Source organism: Lepeophtheirus salmonis, chromosome 6 (assembly GCF_016086655.4).
Source record: "Lepeophtheirus salmonis chromosome 6, UVic_Lsal_1.4, whole genome shotgun sequence".
Lineage (NCBI taxonomy): Eukaryota > Metazoa > Arthropoda > Copepoda > Siphonostomatoida > Caligidae > Lepeophtheirus > Lepeophtheirus salmonis.
The window spans coordinates 51,258,131-51,273,157 of NC_052136.2; the positions used below are offsets into that span (position 1 = coordinate 51,258,131).

General features: G+C 31.3%; 1 protein-coding gene across 1 annotated transcript in view; it reads right to left on the reverse strand.

Moving 5' to 3' along the window:
• Positions 1-14,113, reverse strand: part of LOC121120604 (uncharacterized) — a 120,431-nt gene extending 106,318 nt beyond the window's left edge. The window contains exon 1 of the mRNA XM_040715479.2: positions 13,992-14,113. The gene's annotated coding sequence lies outside the window, so the exon portion shown is untranslated. The remainder of the gene's footprint in view (positions 1-13,991) is intronic.
• Positions 14,114-15,027: the final 914 nt, after the last annotated feature.

The following is a 15,027-nucleotide window of genomic DNA, read 5'->3' on the forward strand; positions in this document are numbered from 1 at the left end:
GAGGCCATCTTCGAAATATGGATTTTTTTAATGCAGCGAAGTAAGGCACCCGATTCTATCCCTAAAGGCATCAAAAATATAAATTTACTTATTGAACACGAACACAATCGATTGCTTCATGTGGGTAATAGTATAGTAAATTCCTGATAGGTCATAATTATTAAATCATCGGATGCAAAAGATTAGTTTCTTCGTGTTTCAGAAATTTCATTCGATGTAAAAGATATTTACCAAGACTTCAAGCACAAATGACGGGTAATTTATCAAAAGCCCGAGCTGAATTTACAAAACCATTTTCTCAAACTTCTGTAGACTACGGGGATCCTATATTAGTTTATCCCACAAGAAAAATAAGGGTTCCTAGAAAGACATATAAATTTTCATTTGCCGACATGTCTACTAGGGCTATTAATTTAGAAATGATCAATTCTTGGAGTACTCCGGAGTTTTTTATCGCTCTCAGAAGGTTTGTGTGCAGTTCAGACATACTGAGTGTCACGTGGAGTGACCATGGTAAGAATTTCATAGGCGCATCTTGGGCAATATCAAAATTTATGAGTCAAAAGGGAGATGAAATATTAAAACAATCATCTAAGTTTGGAATAGACTGAAAATACGTCCTGCATAGAGCTGCTAACTAAGGTGGAAGATAGGAAAGTCTCATCAAAATCACAAAGAACATCCTTAATCAACAATTTCGTTTGGCTTGTTTTTCTCCAGAGCAGTTGTCAACTGCTTTAATTGAAGTCGAATCTGTGATAAATAGTAAACATATTTCAGCACTATCTTCTAACGTGAAAGATATTGTTCTTACACCCTCGATACTGATAACAGGATTGAACATCTCTGATCTGCCAGATCGGCTAATTAGAAATAACTTGTCACCATTATCACACTGTAAAAAACTAACTATTTTGCTAAAACATTTTAGAAATCGCTGGATGAAGGAATATGTATTGAAATTACAATTAAGATCTAAATTGAAGGCAAAGCTAAGAAATTTAATGGAGGGTGACGTTGTAGTCATGGTCGATGACATCCAAGGGCAAAAGGATTTGCCTCTACGATTTGTAGTTCGTAACTTTCCTGGTTCTGATGGATTAGTAAGAAGTGTTGAAGTTAGGAATTTTAGTAGTAAAGTTTATCACATACCCTCATATAAGTTACCATGAATATTACCTGCTGATGATAACTAAAGACTTGCTCACCCCGGGCTGTATGTTCACTCGTAAACAAATGAGTGGTTTGTAGGGTAGGCTTTATTATATATATATATATATATGACAGCACTGTGTTGTGATTGGACGAATATTAAAAGGTATTTTCTTCACTCTTTTTGCATTAGCGGGCATATTATGAGTGTGCTATTTGACTCCCGTGTGATAAAAATAGAATATAACTTATCTAAGACAATATTACAGTCCACATATTATTAATTAATCGACGTTCCGCCCAAACGAGAAAGAAGCGAATTAGAGCAGTCAAAGGTACTCTAACAAGCTATTTAAAAAATAAAATAAATTTCGATACAACATTTTGTGTAAAGAACTTTGTTCTCATAAGAGAAGATAACGGAAAAGGGGTGATGATATGAATTAGTTTTTTTAATCTGACGCTTCGTAAATAAATACTAGAAACCTAACCTTCACACCGGTAAAGCTAGTTTATTTTATTCCCTTACTCTGACACTATCTTCTTCTCTCGTCTCGGCCAACTTTCTCAACACAAACTCGTTTAGAGGATTCAGAGCAAAGTAAACCAAACTAACCACCTCCATCTTCAACTAAGATCTCCAACCTGACCATGAAACTGGCACAGGCCTTGCTGAGGAAAACCTTGTCCATTTTGGGTACGGCCTCGAGAATGGAAGCCGGCAAGGAGTCAGCAGTATTTTTATACACATTTCTTGGACTCTCTCTGCAAGACACCCCAAACAATATACAAGGACAATTTGGAAGGGTTTCAGATCCGATGAGCTCAGAGGCCACATTTTCCTTCCAATTTCCTTTCCTTCACAAAATCTTGGAGGTTTTTTTTTTCTCGGTTCTTCCTTTCGGGTGTTCTCGATCCATCAGAATCCTTGAAGGCCTTGGTAACATCGTGAACAGTTGATTTGGGAAGCTACTCGGCATAGCCATTACGGCTACTACTTTACATATAGTAAAGTTATTTTCTTGATATTATAAAGTTAAATGATTACACATATCGACGTAATCAATATGGAATGGCTTCTTTTAGGCCTTGATCCTTTATTTACTTCATGGTATAATGTATACATATACTAAAGTAATAAATAACATGATTCAATTGATATTTAATGGAACTCCTTCTTATTTGATTATGTACTTTATTGGAAAAGCCATTATTCATATATAGGTAGGTATGTAAAATGTACATATTATGCAGGTTGCCAGTCAATAAATACTTGTACTCTTTAAATATATTTGCCATTACATTAACAGCTGCTTTGCAACATATTTTTTGTTTGATACAAGAACAATTGCCCTACTAAGGGAAATTGTTCTATAATTTCTTAATAATTAACCATTTTTGCAACCGTAAATATATAAAAGTTCAAAACTACGACATTAGAATTCAAGGCGTCTGCAGTATTATATATATGTATTTTTTTTTTTTTTGGGGGGCGCCTTGGTTTTGGAATTTGTTGAAAAAAAATCCAATAATTTCAAAAATTATTTTGTTGGGAAAAAATTTGAAAAATCAATAGATTTTATTTTAGAAATTACATTTTTGGGACAAACATTTTATAACTTAAATTTCAAATATTAAATTTCTTATAAAAAAAGGTCAAATATTAAAGGTTTTGGAATGTTTTTTAAAAACTTATAGCTATCTACAAAAAATGTCTTTATTTATTTTCAAAAAATCCATAATTTAATTTTTGGGAAAGAAGCTTTAAGAATTAAATTTTTTTAGAAAAAACTTTTAAAAATCAAGAATAAAGAAGATTTAATTTTTTTGAAAAAAAATTCAAAAATCCAAAGCTATTCACAAAAGTTTAAATGTTTTGGAAAAAAAACCAAAAAATTAAGTTTGAAATATAAAATTTTTAGAAAAAAAATTCAAAAATCCATAGCTATTTACAAAAACTTAATTTTTTTTGGAAAGAAATTTCAAAAATTAAATATTTGTCCGCTTTGCATAGTTTACCCGAATGAGGAAAATAAATACTAGAAAAATCCAACATTTCTTAATTTGGAGGGGATCCAGCCCACCCACTGCAGACCCCCTGGAATCTCAATGCATGGTTATATGTAATATAATCCCTATCCGAAAAAATAAAAATAGGTACAGTCAACTATTTTTAATATTTTTGTAAATAGGATGTCTATTAGACTGAAATTTCCTTTGAATAAGAGTTATTTAAAGTATCAGGGTATCAACCTATTAGAGGATTAATTATTTCATTAATTTACTCAAATTAAGATGTCTCTAAAAGATAAGAACATACTTGAAAGATGATTTTTTTAATGAGCATATCATAGTTGTCATTTATGCAACATTAAGAGCTCTCTACAATGTGGAGCAAGGAGAATGTGGTCAAAACGAACTCTTTTTGGGCAAGAAGAAGTCGTTGAATTTCGAGAACGCTACTTCTTGGAAATTGCAACTCGGTTGGGCCGCGACAAAATCGTTGTAAAAAACTTTATTGGCAAGTAGAAGGTGGGTGGAGGTTCTAAGTCTACTGAATAATAAAAAAAGCTCTCTTACAGAAGAAAAAAATCGAATCTTTTAAAGTATTATTTAGTCTTAGATAACTAAATCATTATATTAACGGGCTTGAGCAAAAATATTATGTAATATTTTTTTGTTCAAATGCAAGAAACGCTTTTGTCCCCTATTGTGTTTACATTACAAATTAATGATACTCTTGGACAACAAAGTTGAGTATATTTAACTTTCAGTCATTGATAGACGCATTAATTATAATGGATAAAAAGCAAATCCTTGAACAAACATCTATGGCCGGAGAAGGACGTCGCATCTGCAAGAATGAATGGGTCATTCAACAAGATAATGGATATATTAATATCTGATAAAGCTAAAAACAAAATTGTAAACGAAAAACATTCAGCTTTTGGATTGGCTTGCTTGATATATTCAAATTCCAGGTTTGAGTTAGAAGTTTAAGAGCCATATTTGAGACAGAGTTAAATTTATAACAGCATGTATTTATGAATAAAAATATTTGTGGATAAAAACTTATATACACAGTATGCAAGTATCTGTTCTACATACATTTACAGAATGGCTCTTTTCTTTTCCTCAGTATACATAAATTAGGGCTATTTAAATTCCTGTCTCGGAGAGTCTATGAACAGAAGAAGAGTGGGTCTAAGAACATTTTATTCTCTTTATACGTACAATGTACATATTATCTTGTTGTAATCCTATGTAATGGTTTTGTATTAAACTTTATTGCTGGTCTTAAGTACGTAGTTACATTATGGGTCCTGTTTTTCTTTTCTTTCTTTTTAAAGAATTTTTGAAAAGAGTGTATTTGCAATGTTTTTTAGGTTTTAGTTTACCATTTGAAACTCTTTGATTCATACTGTGATCCTGGGGTTTTATAACTAAGAAAAATGTCCAGAAACTAATTTTGTTGTAGGGGTCTGTTTTCGGAGGGCACTTCCCCAGGCTCTGCTCTAGAATGAGGGCCTACGCCGGGTATAAAATCATTTCAAAAGTAGAATGAAATATCTTTATCTAAAAAACTGCATTTAAGTGATATAAATAAACATTTATTAAAATAAGTAGTAAGGAAACTATGGCCCAAACACTTAACAAATGTTACCAGAACCGTTTCTGGTGCCTGTAGAATCAACATATAAAATTTCAGCAAAATCCATTAATTGGTTCGGCTGTGATTGAAGGACATACACACAGACGCACACAAAGACATTCACATTTAATATATATGTAGATTATACTAACAATACTCGTACGTTTATGAAACATTATAAATTTTGGATTGTTTTTACCTAAGAGGAATCCTACAACTTAATTTATCTTCGGGGACTCAATTGATGGTTTTACTACATATGTACAAATACAATTAACTATATTTGAGGATAAGAGTGTGTAAAAAAGTTAGTTTCTTTTATAATTAACCGCATAGTATATAGTATTTATTTATTTACTCCTACAACTTTTGGGTTATTTCTACTTATTTTTGTCACCATGACACCCTTAATTATATATAGTAGTTAATTAAAAGGTTTAACTATACATAGTTAAAAATAAGTATTCTTTGAGCTCATAAAATATAATTGCAGATTAATAATTACAGGATATGATGAAGCTTATTTTTAAAATATCATAATAATTGAAAATAATTTTTTGTCAACATCGATACAATATAGAACTGTCGTTTGCTGAACTTTAATGTTATTGTCGGAAGATCTTTTAACTTATTCTCTCTTCTTCTTTAAAGCTTATCATCTATTTTAAGAAAAAGTGTACAAAGATACATACTGACATGCTGGAAGAATAATTCTTAGAATTTAACGGTCTTTATTTTTTGTTTTATATGTCGTTTGTTTAAAAAAAAAAGTAGTTTTTTGAAAAATGCAATTTTAAGGCCTTCGTGGCCTTGAATGCCAAAAGGATTATTAATAGAATCCCCTCTTGAGCCTCAATAACTTACATGAATTTTTGTAGCAAAAAATAGGGTTTGGTTTGGTCGTGAATCCCGGATGCAGACAGAAACATTCGCATTTAAAGTATAGATAAAAGAGAGAAATAAAGCGTCCCAATATTATTTTCTCACATGCTTTATTCAACATTTTTCCCCTTTGTTGAATTTACCTGCTTAATTAAGGTAAAAGAGAGTTTTATTCTAGGCTCCTAGCAACTACCCCTACATTGTAAAAAATATCGATCAAGAGATTTTCGTTTCGCCACTTGGTGTATAGCTTTGGAGAGAACATTTAAGCTTAAAGTAATCACTAGTGTGTGTATGTATAAATGAGAAAGATATAACACTTTAAATTCATTCAGGAGTAATAAATATAAGTCCTTGTTGGTATAGAGTAGTGGTTCTCAAATGGGTGAACATGTAACCTTTGGGATACTTGGAGGCACTCTAAGGGGTACCTGAGATTTTGAAACAATATTTACAAGTGGTACATAACTCAGGGGCGTCCGCAGGGGGTAGGCTGGAGTGGTTGTAGTTTTTACAAGAAAAATTTAATATATATCACAGAGGACTACATATGCAGTGGGTGTCATACCTTCTGCCACCGCCTGGAAGCCATCATTGTCCTTAAGGATGAGCTACATTAATGATTAAAAGAACACAGACATATTTATAGTAGTAACTTTCTTGAAATTATATTATTAAGTAATAAATGATATATTTTTGAAGTTTAAAATTCAAAGTGTTCTGATTTTAATGGACCAATCGGTATTAAGGAAGTGTAAATGTAAGTCTTTCTTGTACTAGACTACAACTGAGGATCGACATCGCAGCTATTGTGTCCTAGCTCGATAAGGAGTTGGATTTGTGTTTATTTTATTCCTCTCATAGCTGCTTGTAGCTAATTTAATTAAACCTCATGATGTTCATCTGGCAATAAATTATTCAAAATGATGGGGTTACCATTTTCATTTTAGAGGACTTTTTAGATAATGGTAGGTCTTATTTTATACAACTATAGTTCGAACTTTCAACAACTCTTGCATTCTTTTTTTCTTTTCTTTTTTTGATTACTACGACTGAAGAAACTTTTTTTTTGTTTTTATTTTTTGTTATTTCTGAACTTGTAATTATTTGACCTTCTATACAATAAAAAGAGAAATAACAAATACCTGCTCTTACTTCAAAAGGAGTATAGACAGACTGATTTTAAAAAAAAGTCCTCTCATGACGGATTATTGTGACAAGGATTTGTTATAGCTTTATTGTCGCAAAGGATGTAAGTATTTTTTAGTTTCACATAATACTCTACAAATTTGACATGTCTAGACAAAGACATGTGAATTTTCTCAGAAATAAGTATGTGAACAAATAATTATTAACATTCATTTCAATTAATAAGCTATTAATTTGTTTCATCCTTTGAAGCTGCCACAAATTGCAATTAAATTTTGCAAAAGTAACCGTAGCAATGGTAAAATAAGAAAATGATTAATGATATTTTTTTGAAAGGCCATATTGGAGTCAAATAAAGTCTTACATCTGAATTAAATGAAAGCTTTACTTCCAGGGTAGACAAAATTTCTAAATTTTTCTAAAGATTTTTTTCGACAATTTAACATGCATAATTTTTTTTAAAGGAATCAAGAAAAATAGGTTTTTATTAATATAAATCATAACGTGTGCGGACATTTTGCCAAATGGTATAAACCGTAATTATTATATTGAATTGCTGAAGCGATTAAAGGATGAAATAACGAAAAAAGGGTCCACTTTGATGAAAAAAAAACAAGTGTGTAGTTCATCAATACAGTAAATTGTGTCACAAGGTACTAATAACGATAGAAAAATTGCATGTATTAGAATACAAATTACCTCCCTATCGACCATATTTTGCAGATCTGGCCTTCAGTAATTTTTTTGTACAAACCTCAAAAAGAGGTTAAAAAAAAGAATAAAATGGAAAAAAAAATCATAGGTAATCGCTAAAACTGAGGCCTATTTTGATACTAAAGTGGTAATCGACAAAAATGAAGCCTATTTTGAGACTTATGAGAAATCGGACAGTAAAGAGGACATTGGAAAATTGAATGGCCGCCATAATCGTTGTATCGCCCTCAAAGGTACAAAAATTATCGAAAAATATATCAAATTTTGCCATGTGTTTGACTATGTATTCTTATGAACTTTTCAGCCAATCTGATATATATTATACGGTTATATACCCTTAAAATAGGTTTTTTAGAGTTTATTGTGCTAGAATTTATAAACAAAAGCTTATTAATTCGCTCCCGAGGGGAATTAATCTTATATTCCAAGGCACTACTATATATAATGTACAAACTAAGTATATTCAACCATAAAATAAAAACTTTGTTTCTCTTCTAATTAAGAGCACTCCTGGTACGTAGCCTTGAAAGATTTTCAAAAAAAAAAAAGAAGAAGAAGAAAATATCTACAACACTAAAAAAAATACACACAAAAAAAAAGAAAACAGGAGTCTCCTTGGAACGTCCTTTCTTTATAATAATAAAAAGTTCAGAGCCATGACCTGTTTTTTCATGTCTCCGTGATATATTATACATTTGCAGCAGTAGCAAATCATATATATATCCGATGTATCAAATAGTCTGCAACTCGAAATTTATAAAAGCCAAACTTGAATACAACTAATGGCAGAAGTGACTCACGTAGAATCCAAACTTGTATAAATATATCTCATGGGACTCACAAAAGATGTCCACACTATAAACAAATCCACCTTATCGAATATGTACAGAAGTTGCGTGACCAAAAAAATACATAAGTTATAATGATTTATTTAGCTATTCATTTCCAATTTATCAACTTAAATCTATTTCAGGAAAATGTCAAATTTTTTAACAGGTTGAACTGAGATGGTGGCTTCCTGTTTATTGTCATTAATGAAAAAAAAAAAAATCTTGTATATTTATGACGTTGTCAAAATTTGTTGATAGTACAGGAAATGTTCCTTTTTGTAGATAACAAAGGCAGAAATGTCGGGATATTTCTCGGTAAAAGCAATTAAACCCCCAATATCTCGTTCATTGATTTGTTTTATTCACAAGTAAATTTAAAAAGATTTTAACCACAATTTATTTATAATTTGTTTTATTTCAAATCAACATTTCTAACATTTAAAAAAGTCTAAATTCCAAAACATAAAACCTGCAGAAAAAAATTAATATGCTACTGTTTGAAGCATTTGTCTTCTTGAGATTAATTTAACCTATGTGTTAAAGTTCTGCAACCCATATCACTCATTATGTCCCCGGCCTGACATACATATGGTAATATTGTTAAGTTACGCACGTAACTTACGGTTAGTACTAAACATCAAACAGTATGTATCAAAATTGCATTGAATTCTGACTGTTACCTTAAACATTACAGTCGTTTAAGTGACACTAATTTTCTCACTTTCTAATAATGGATAGAAAGGAATTTTCTGTGTTAATTAACCACATTTAATTATAGGAAAAAAAAACTTTTGAAGTCGAGCAGTGGCTCGATAAATATTATGGGGACATAGATCTACTCTATTTGACTTTATGCTTAATTAAAACGCTGTCGTACAAGCACCGCTAATGCTGAGCACTCAGGTGGTCCACAATAGGCATTTGTTTTGGAAACCATAAAAAAGTCCAAAAAAATAATATTAAGTTGATGTTGCTTACACCTTAAATACATCAGAATGTTTACAACTTTACATGCAAATTTGGGAATTCACATGTTGATTTTGGAGTGAGGGCTGAGTTTCCTCACCCTAGACCAGAAATAACATTGCATCTTTCAGAGAGCTGTTTGGAGCTGTTTAAGAGAAGGAAAAATGATTTCTTACCACGATATGTAACAACAGATAAAAATTGATCTGCCACTTATATTTTGAATAAAAAAGATCGTCAGCTCAGTGGACAGCAGCTGACCACAAAAAACTAACTGTTAGATTGCAATGAGCTTTTGCAACGTACTGTTTGAAGGTTAGTGCTTACCAGAAATTACGTAGCTCTGTCAACAATGTTTCCATGTATTTGTCGGACCTGCAAATTATTGAGTGATTCTGGGACTTGAACCCGAGTCGAATTTAAGGCTCATTACCAAGTAGTAGAGATGTTAGGTATACCAGTACTAAGTAAAGTGATTCAAAACGGTAAAAAGTTAATTGCTATTTTAACTATTACGTGCAGTGCCATGAATTATAAATGTATTGACCGGAGAGGACATAATTCCCAAATTTTTAATTAAATTTATTTCGTCAATTTTTAAAAAGATTGAAAATTGCATCATCACTTAGGGCCCAAAAATACCTAACTTGAAACCCCTCACCTACACCAAAAATATATCCTGCGAGCGTTCCTGTAAGTGCATGTTAATGACCCCTAACAACATTTTGTTTCTATACTTTTTCGTCGAAAAAGTATCAAAAAGTATCGTATACCGATACAAAATTCTGTTCCCGAATCAGTACGAAAATGTTTGTACAATGACAACACTAGTTTGTACTCATCAGAAAATACTCGTCAATTACAAATTTGACAAGGTTTCTTGGTTTTTTTTTTTTTTTTTTTTTTTTTGATAATCTTTTCTTCCTTTTTTTTAGAAAGGAAAAAGGATTGGAAATAGGGCTTTTTGTTGGACTCGACCTTCTTCTATGTATTTCTTGCAGTGATTTTTACTACGAAAAAATAAATGGTTTTTGTTTATTTTTCTTTCCTTTTGAGAAGCAAAAAAAAAAAAATATATATATATATAGGTCACACACAATCAGAGAGGAGAAAGAAGATTCTTGGATTTTTTTTTTTTTTTTCTCCATGACTTTTGTGTTCCCATTTTTCTCTTTCCTTTTTACAGAAATATATTCCTACGTTCATTCGTGGATTTCTTATTTATTTATCTATATAATAATACGTAGTATGAAATGGTAAAGGAACAATACGTATTGAGTAGACAGACAGACATATATATAGATGTATATAAATTAAGAAAGGCTGCTAAGAAGACTCCTCTTTTACTCTTCTCCTCAAATATGACCCAATAATTCAGTTTTTCTTTTATTACCCCCAAAAAGGGAATTTGGGGCTATCGTTCATCATATCTCTGTACTAACGTCAAATATGTTCCATACATACGATTGTAAATTTTAAACAGCTTCCAGCTTGTGTATTTGGTGGTGGTTGATTTCTGAAGAGTGTTTGTTATTTTCCAAAGCTGTCATCATTATTCTTTGACTTTTAACACTAAAACGACAATAGTGTCATGTTTGATACCCATTTGGGATTCAATGAAATAATGTGAGAAACTTCTTAAGTGTATTTATTCAAAAGTACTTGAATTCTCCTAATTCATTTCATTAACCATAAAAAACAAAATTAAAATTAGTAATCGTTGAGTTCATATAGTGAACACTATTTAGACAGACGTGGGTATCAAATCTGATATCCAATCATTTCAGATAATTTTGTTGCCCTAAGATTGTGTATAAACAGGTTCAAGCTAGCTCAGACATGAATGAACAACTTTAGAAAGGAATTGTGTTCCTAGCTTATATATATATACATATAAATAAATATAGATTTTGCTGAACTAGCCATTCTGATTTGATCTGTTATTGAGCAAAGATGTTCAAGAAAAAATTATCTTTTGAAGATATAAGACATTATTATCTTGTGTCCTCATCCTACTCCTTTTCAGAAGTTGAGGATTTCGAATTGGGACAAGATGAAGAATATGTCCAATCTCCTCACTCAAGTTCTTCTTATTACTATTCAGAAGTTTAAGACAAGTCTGTCGGTGAGTAATTTTGTTGAATACCAATTTAGTTTTTCTAGATGCTATATGTATTTATGTATTACTAATTGGTATATTTAACCGTTTCAAAAAAGACCACGATGCAATCAAGTAACTCAATTCCTGCCTTCCAAGAAACATAAATCAACCAACTTATTAGAAGAGTCAATGTAAGTTGGCAAGGAATACACAACCTGGCACAAATAAAAATGAGAGAGATTTATGTCTGTTCCCAGGTCCATCATTATTTGCAAAACATAAAATTTTTATAGATTCAAATATTAAAAATATTTAAGTATCATTCTTGATATCTACTGTCGCTTAAAGGGGGAAGGGGGCATTACCATGCGTTGTTTTAGTGTTAAACACTGATTATCAAAATTTAAACTAATCACTCATACGCGAGCTTATGAAAGACGGTGATTGACACTGAGGAATGGTTGGGGAGCTATAAATGTGGAAGTCCTTTTTGGCCTCAGATTTATATCCAGGTAAATTATGAAAGACATGCTCCTCTCTTGCGAAACATTCTTCATATGCTCATTGTTAATATTTAAAGTTTTGGATTTTTTCTTACATATCGAAGGTGCTTAGAATTTACAACTTCATCCTTACATATTTTATAATTGTTCAAAATATATTAAATATATAGGAAGTCCCCGTATAACGCGGTTTCAAACACAAGGAACTTCACACAACGCAGTCTTTGGAATTATTTTGACTTCTGTATAGTGCAGTATATTCCACTCATATCGCGTTTTTTTTATGTTATAATAATAAATTATTAAAAACGTTATATAGAGGTAAAGAATAATTTTTGTGATGAATTTGTTCTTACCATGTCTATATATGTATATAATAAAAGTGTATGATTTTGCCTAGGGGAAGGGGGGAGTGTCCGGTAAGTATTTGATATGAAACCTAGACATAAAACTTTTGATTATTACTCGAGATATAAACTTGGAATTAAAAAACTGCTGAATAAATACTGGATAAGTTCCGATTATTAAATTTTAAAGTATTGAAAAGACCCGATTAAAAATCAAGTAAATACCCGAATAAGATTAAATTTTTCATTTATTTTACAACTATATTCTCTAGAATACATTATTTCAAAAATAATCTTTGATGAATAAAATGTTGTTACTGCCTAACCATACTAATAAATAAGAAAAAATAGTAAAAAGTGGACTTGGAAAAATATTTTATCCCATTTTAGTATTAAAATGTCCTCAGACCCGTGGATTTTTCTTGTTCCAAAAAGAGGATTAAGGATGTAAAAGTCCCAAAATTTTGACATACCGTCCAATCCCATTCTAAATCTTAAAAGACGTACAAATTGAACATTAAGTCCTTCCTATTACAGTAAATAATGTCATCAAAAGTATCGCCGGTTACTTCACGATCAATCAATCTCATCCATCGGTGATTTAGTGCTTATAAGAATATTTAAAAATTTGATAAGGACTAAATATTTTCCTTCTTTTCGAAATAAGAAGAATGTAGTTTTGTTAAGTGGGACCAAAGTAGGCCGAATATTTCTAAGACACCATTTCATAAAAAACTTGAAAGAAATTAGTTGTGTTTTACAAAAGTTTTAACTGTGTGAGAACTGTCTAGGATTTCCAGACCAAACCCCAAACAACAATACTTTCATACATTAATTAGCCCTCAATTAAGCATGCTGACATATTACTCTATTGCTTGAAAGAAACTTAAAGTTTTATTAAACTATTTCACTTGGTAAACTCAGATACGTTACTAAAATATTTAGAAGTGAAGTGTGTACCTTGTTATGGCCCTCTGGGACACCTAACAAGGATAGATAATGTATACGGGAACAATTTCAAGTGCTTTATTAAGAACTGGTATAATCCTATTTTATCAAATAATTAGAAATTTCAATTTTTTCGTTTTGAAAGTGGTTTTTTATAGCATGCAAGCATATTTAAAGTATTCTACTAAAATATCAATCCCTTTAATCAATATATTCAATATCATTATTAATAAACAATTCACAAAGGACTTTGTTTTACAAAATAAACCTATTTGTATTTCTAAAAATTGTTTAGTTTAATATAAGTACACATTTATGCCTTGTTTTCTTTGAAGAGTTTAATCAATACTTAATATATACTTACTTTATGTAATGTTTAGAAAAGCACTCATGAAATAATACATATCACACATAAATATGCGGCTTGTTTTTTTAAGCGTATAGTAATGGAATATTTCTTCATTAGGAAGCCATGAATCAAATCAAATGCACTTATTTTTTTTTTTATGAAATATATTCTCCCCCCTTCCGCTTTCTTTATTTTTTTGATCATTTCATAATTATTGATTAAACAAGGGATGAGGGGAGGGGGAGGGTTGAGGAGAAAAGATGAAGAAACGACTCATAAAAAAATGTAACATACAATGTAACGCTGCGTCTATTTTATTCATAGTGCAGAACACATAATTTTTTTATTTCTCCGTTTTTACAAATAATTATAATAAATTTAAAATTATACATTCTCACCCAAATGTTATATTCTTCTCGGAATAATGGTCATGCGGGTAGCCCTTATTGTTGCAGATCCTTCTTTCTGTCCTACCTCAAATCACGCGTCTCCTTCTTTTGATAAAACCAACTAAAGCTACAAAAAAACTTATCGAAAAGAGGAGCTTTATTATTTTTTATTCTTATTGTATGTATTATCATGAGACTTGCTATTACACAACATTATAAAGGTATTTTTTACCTCCTTGTAACGCCGTTCGTTTCACCTTTCTAAACACTTTTTCTTTTGTACGAAACAAAAAAAGGCGACTATGAAAGGAAGACACTTACATAATAGGTTGGGGAAAAAGTAATTTCGTATTTTTTCCTTTATTTTAATACTTTATTTACTAAGTGTTGCAATCATCCGAAGGAAGCCAAGTATACCTTATTCGGTTTGATAACTTGTTGCCAACGAGAATAAAACTTCATAATGTCCTTCTTGGGGAATCCCTTGTCCCTATTGGCAACAATTTCGGACAATCCTTTTTCACGAGCCTCTATTGAGGCTTAATTTGTACCCCCAAGTGCGTTGACAATAACAGGAACACGTTATATACACTTAGTTCCAGGTACAGACTGAAGGGTGGATGCATAAAAACTTCCCCTTAGAGCTCCCAGAGCTTCTAGTACGTCATCGAAGATGAGTGTCTTGATAATGTCTTGTTGTCTCTTATTCTCCAATGCTGGATGCTTCCGTTCCATCGCCAGCTTCAAACGGTTGAGTTGTTTACAGTAGAGGATGGGAAAATCGGTCGAAACACTGTTGTACAGCGCGATTCGAAGGAGTATCGACCTGTATCTATCACAAATTTTCTTGGCCGCTTTGATGCGTTTTTTTCTTTCAGGTTGTAAAAATGTAAAATATGACCTCCATACTCGACGCAGGATAACTCACGACAAAACCGGCAAAGTGTAATACTGTCCGGAAAGCGTTTGTAATATACACTCACACCTTTACAAAGCCTTATCGAATGATATGATGTGATCAATAATACTCAACAAGATATACTTA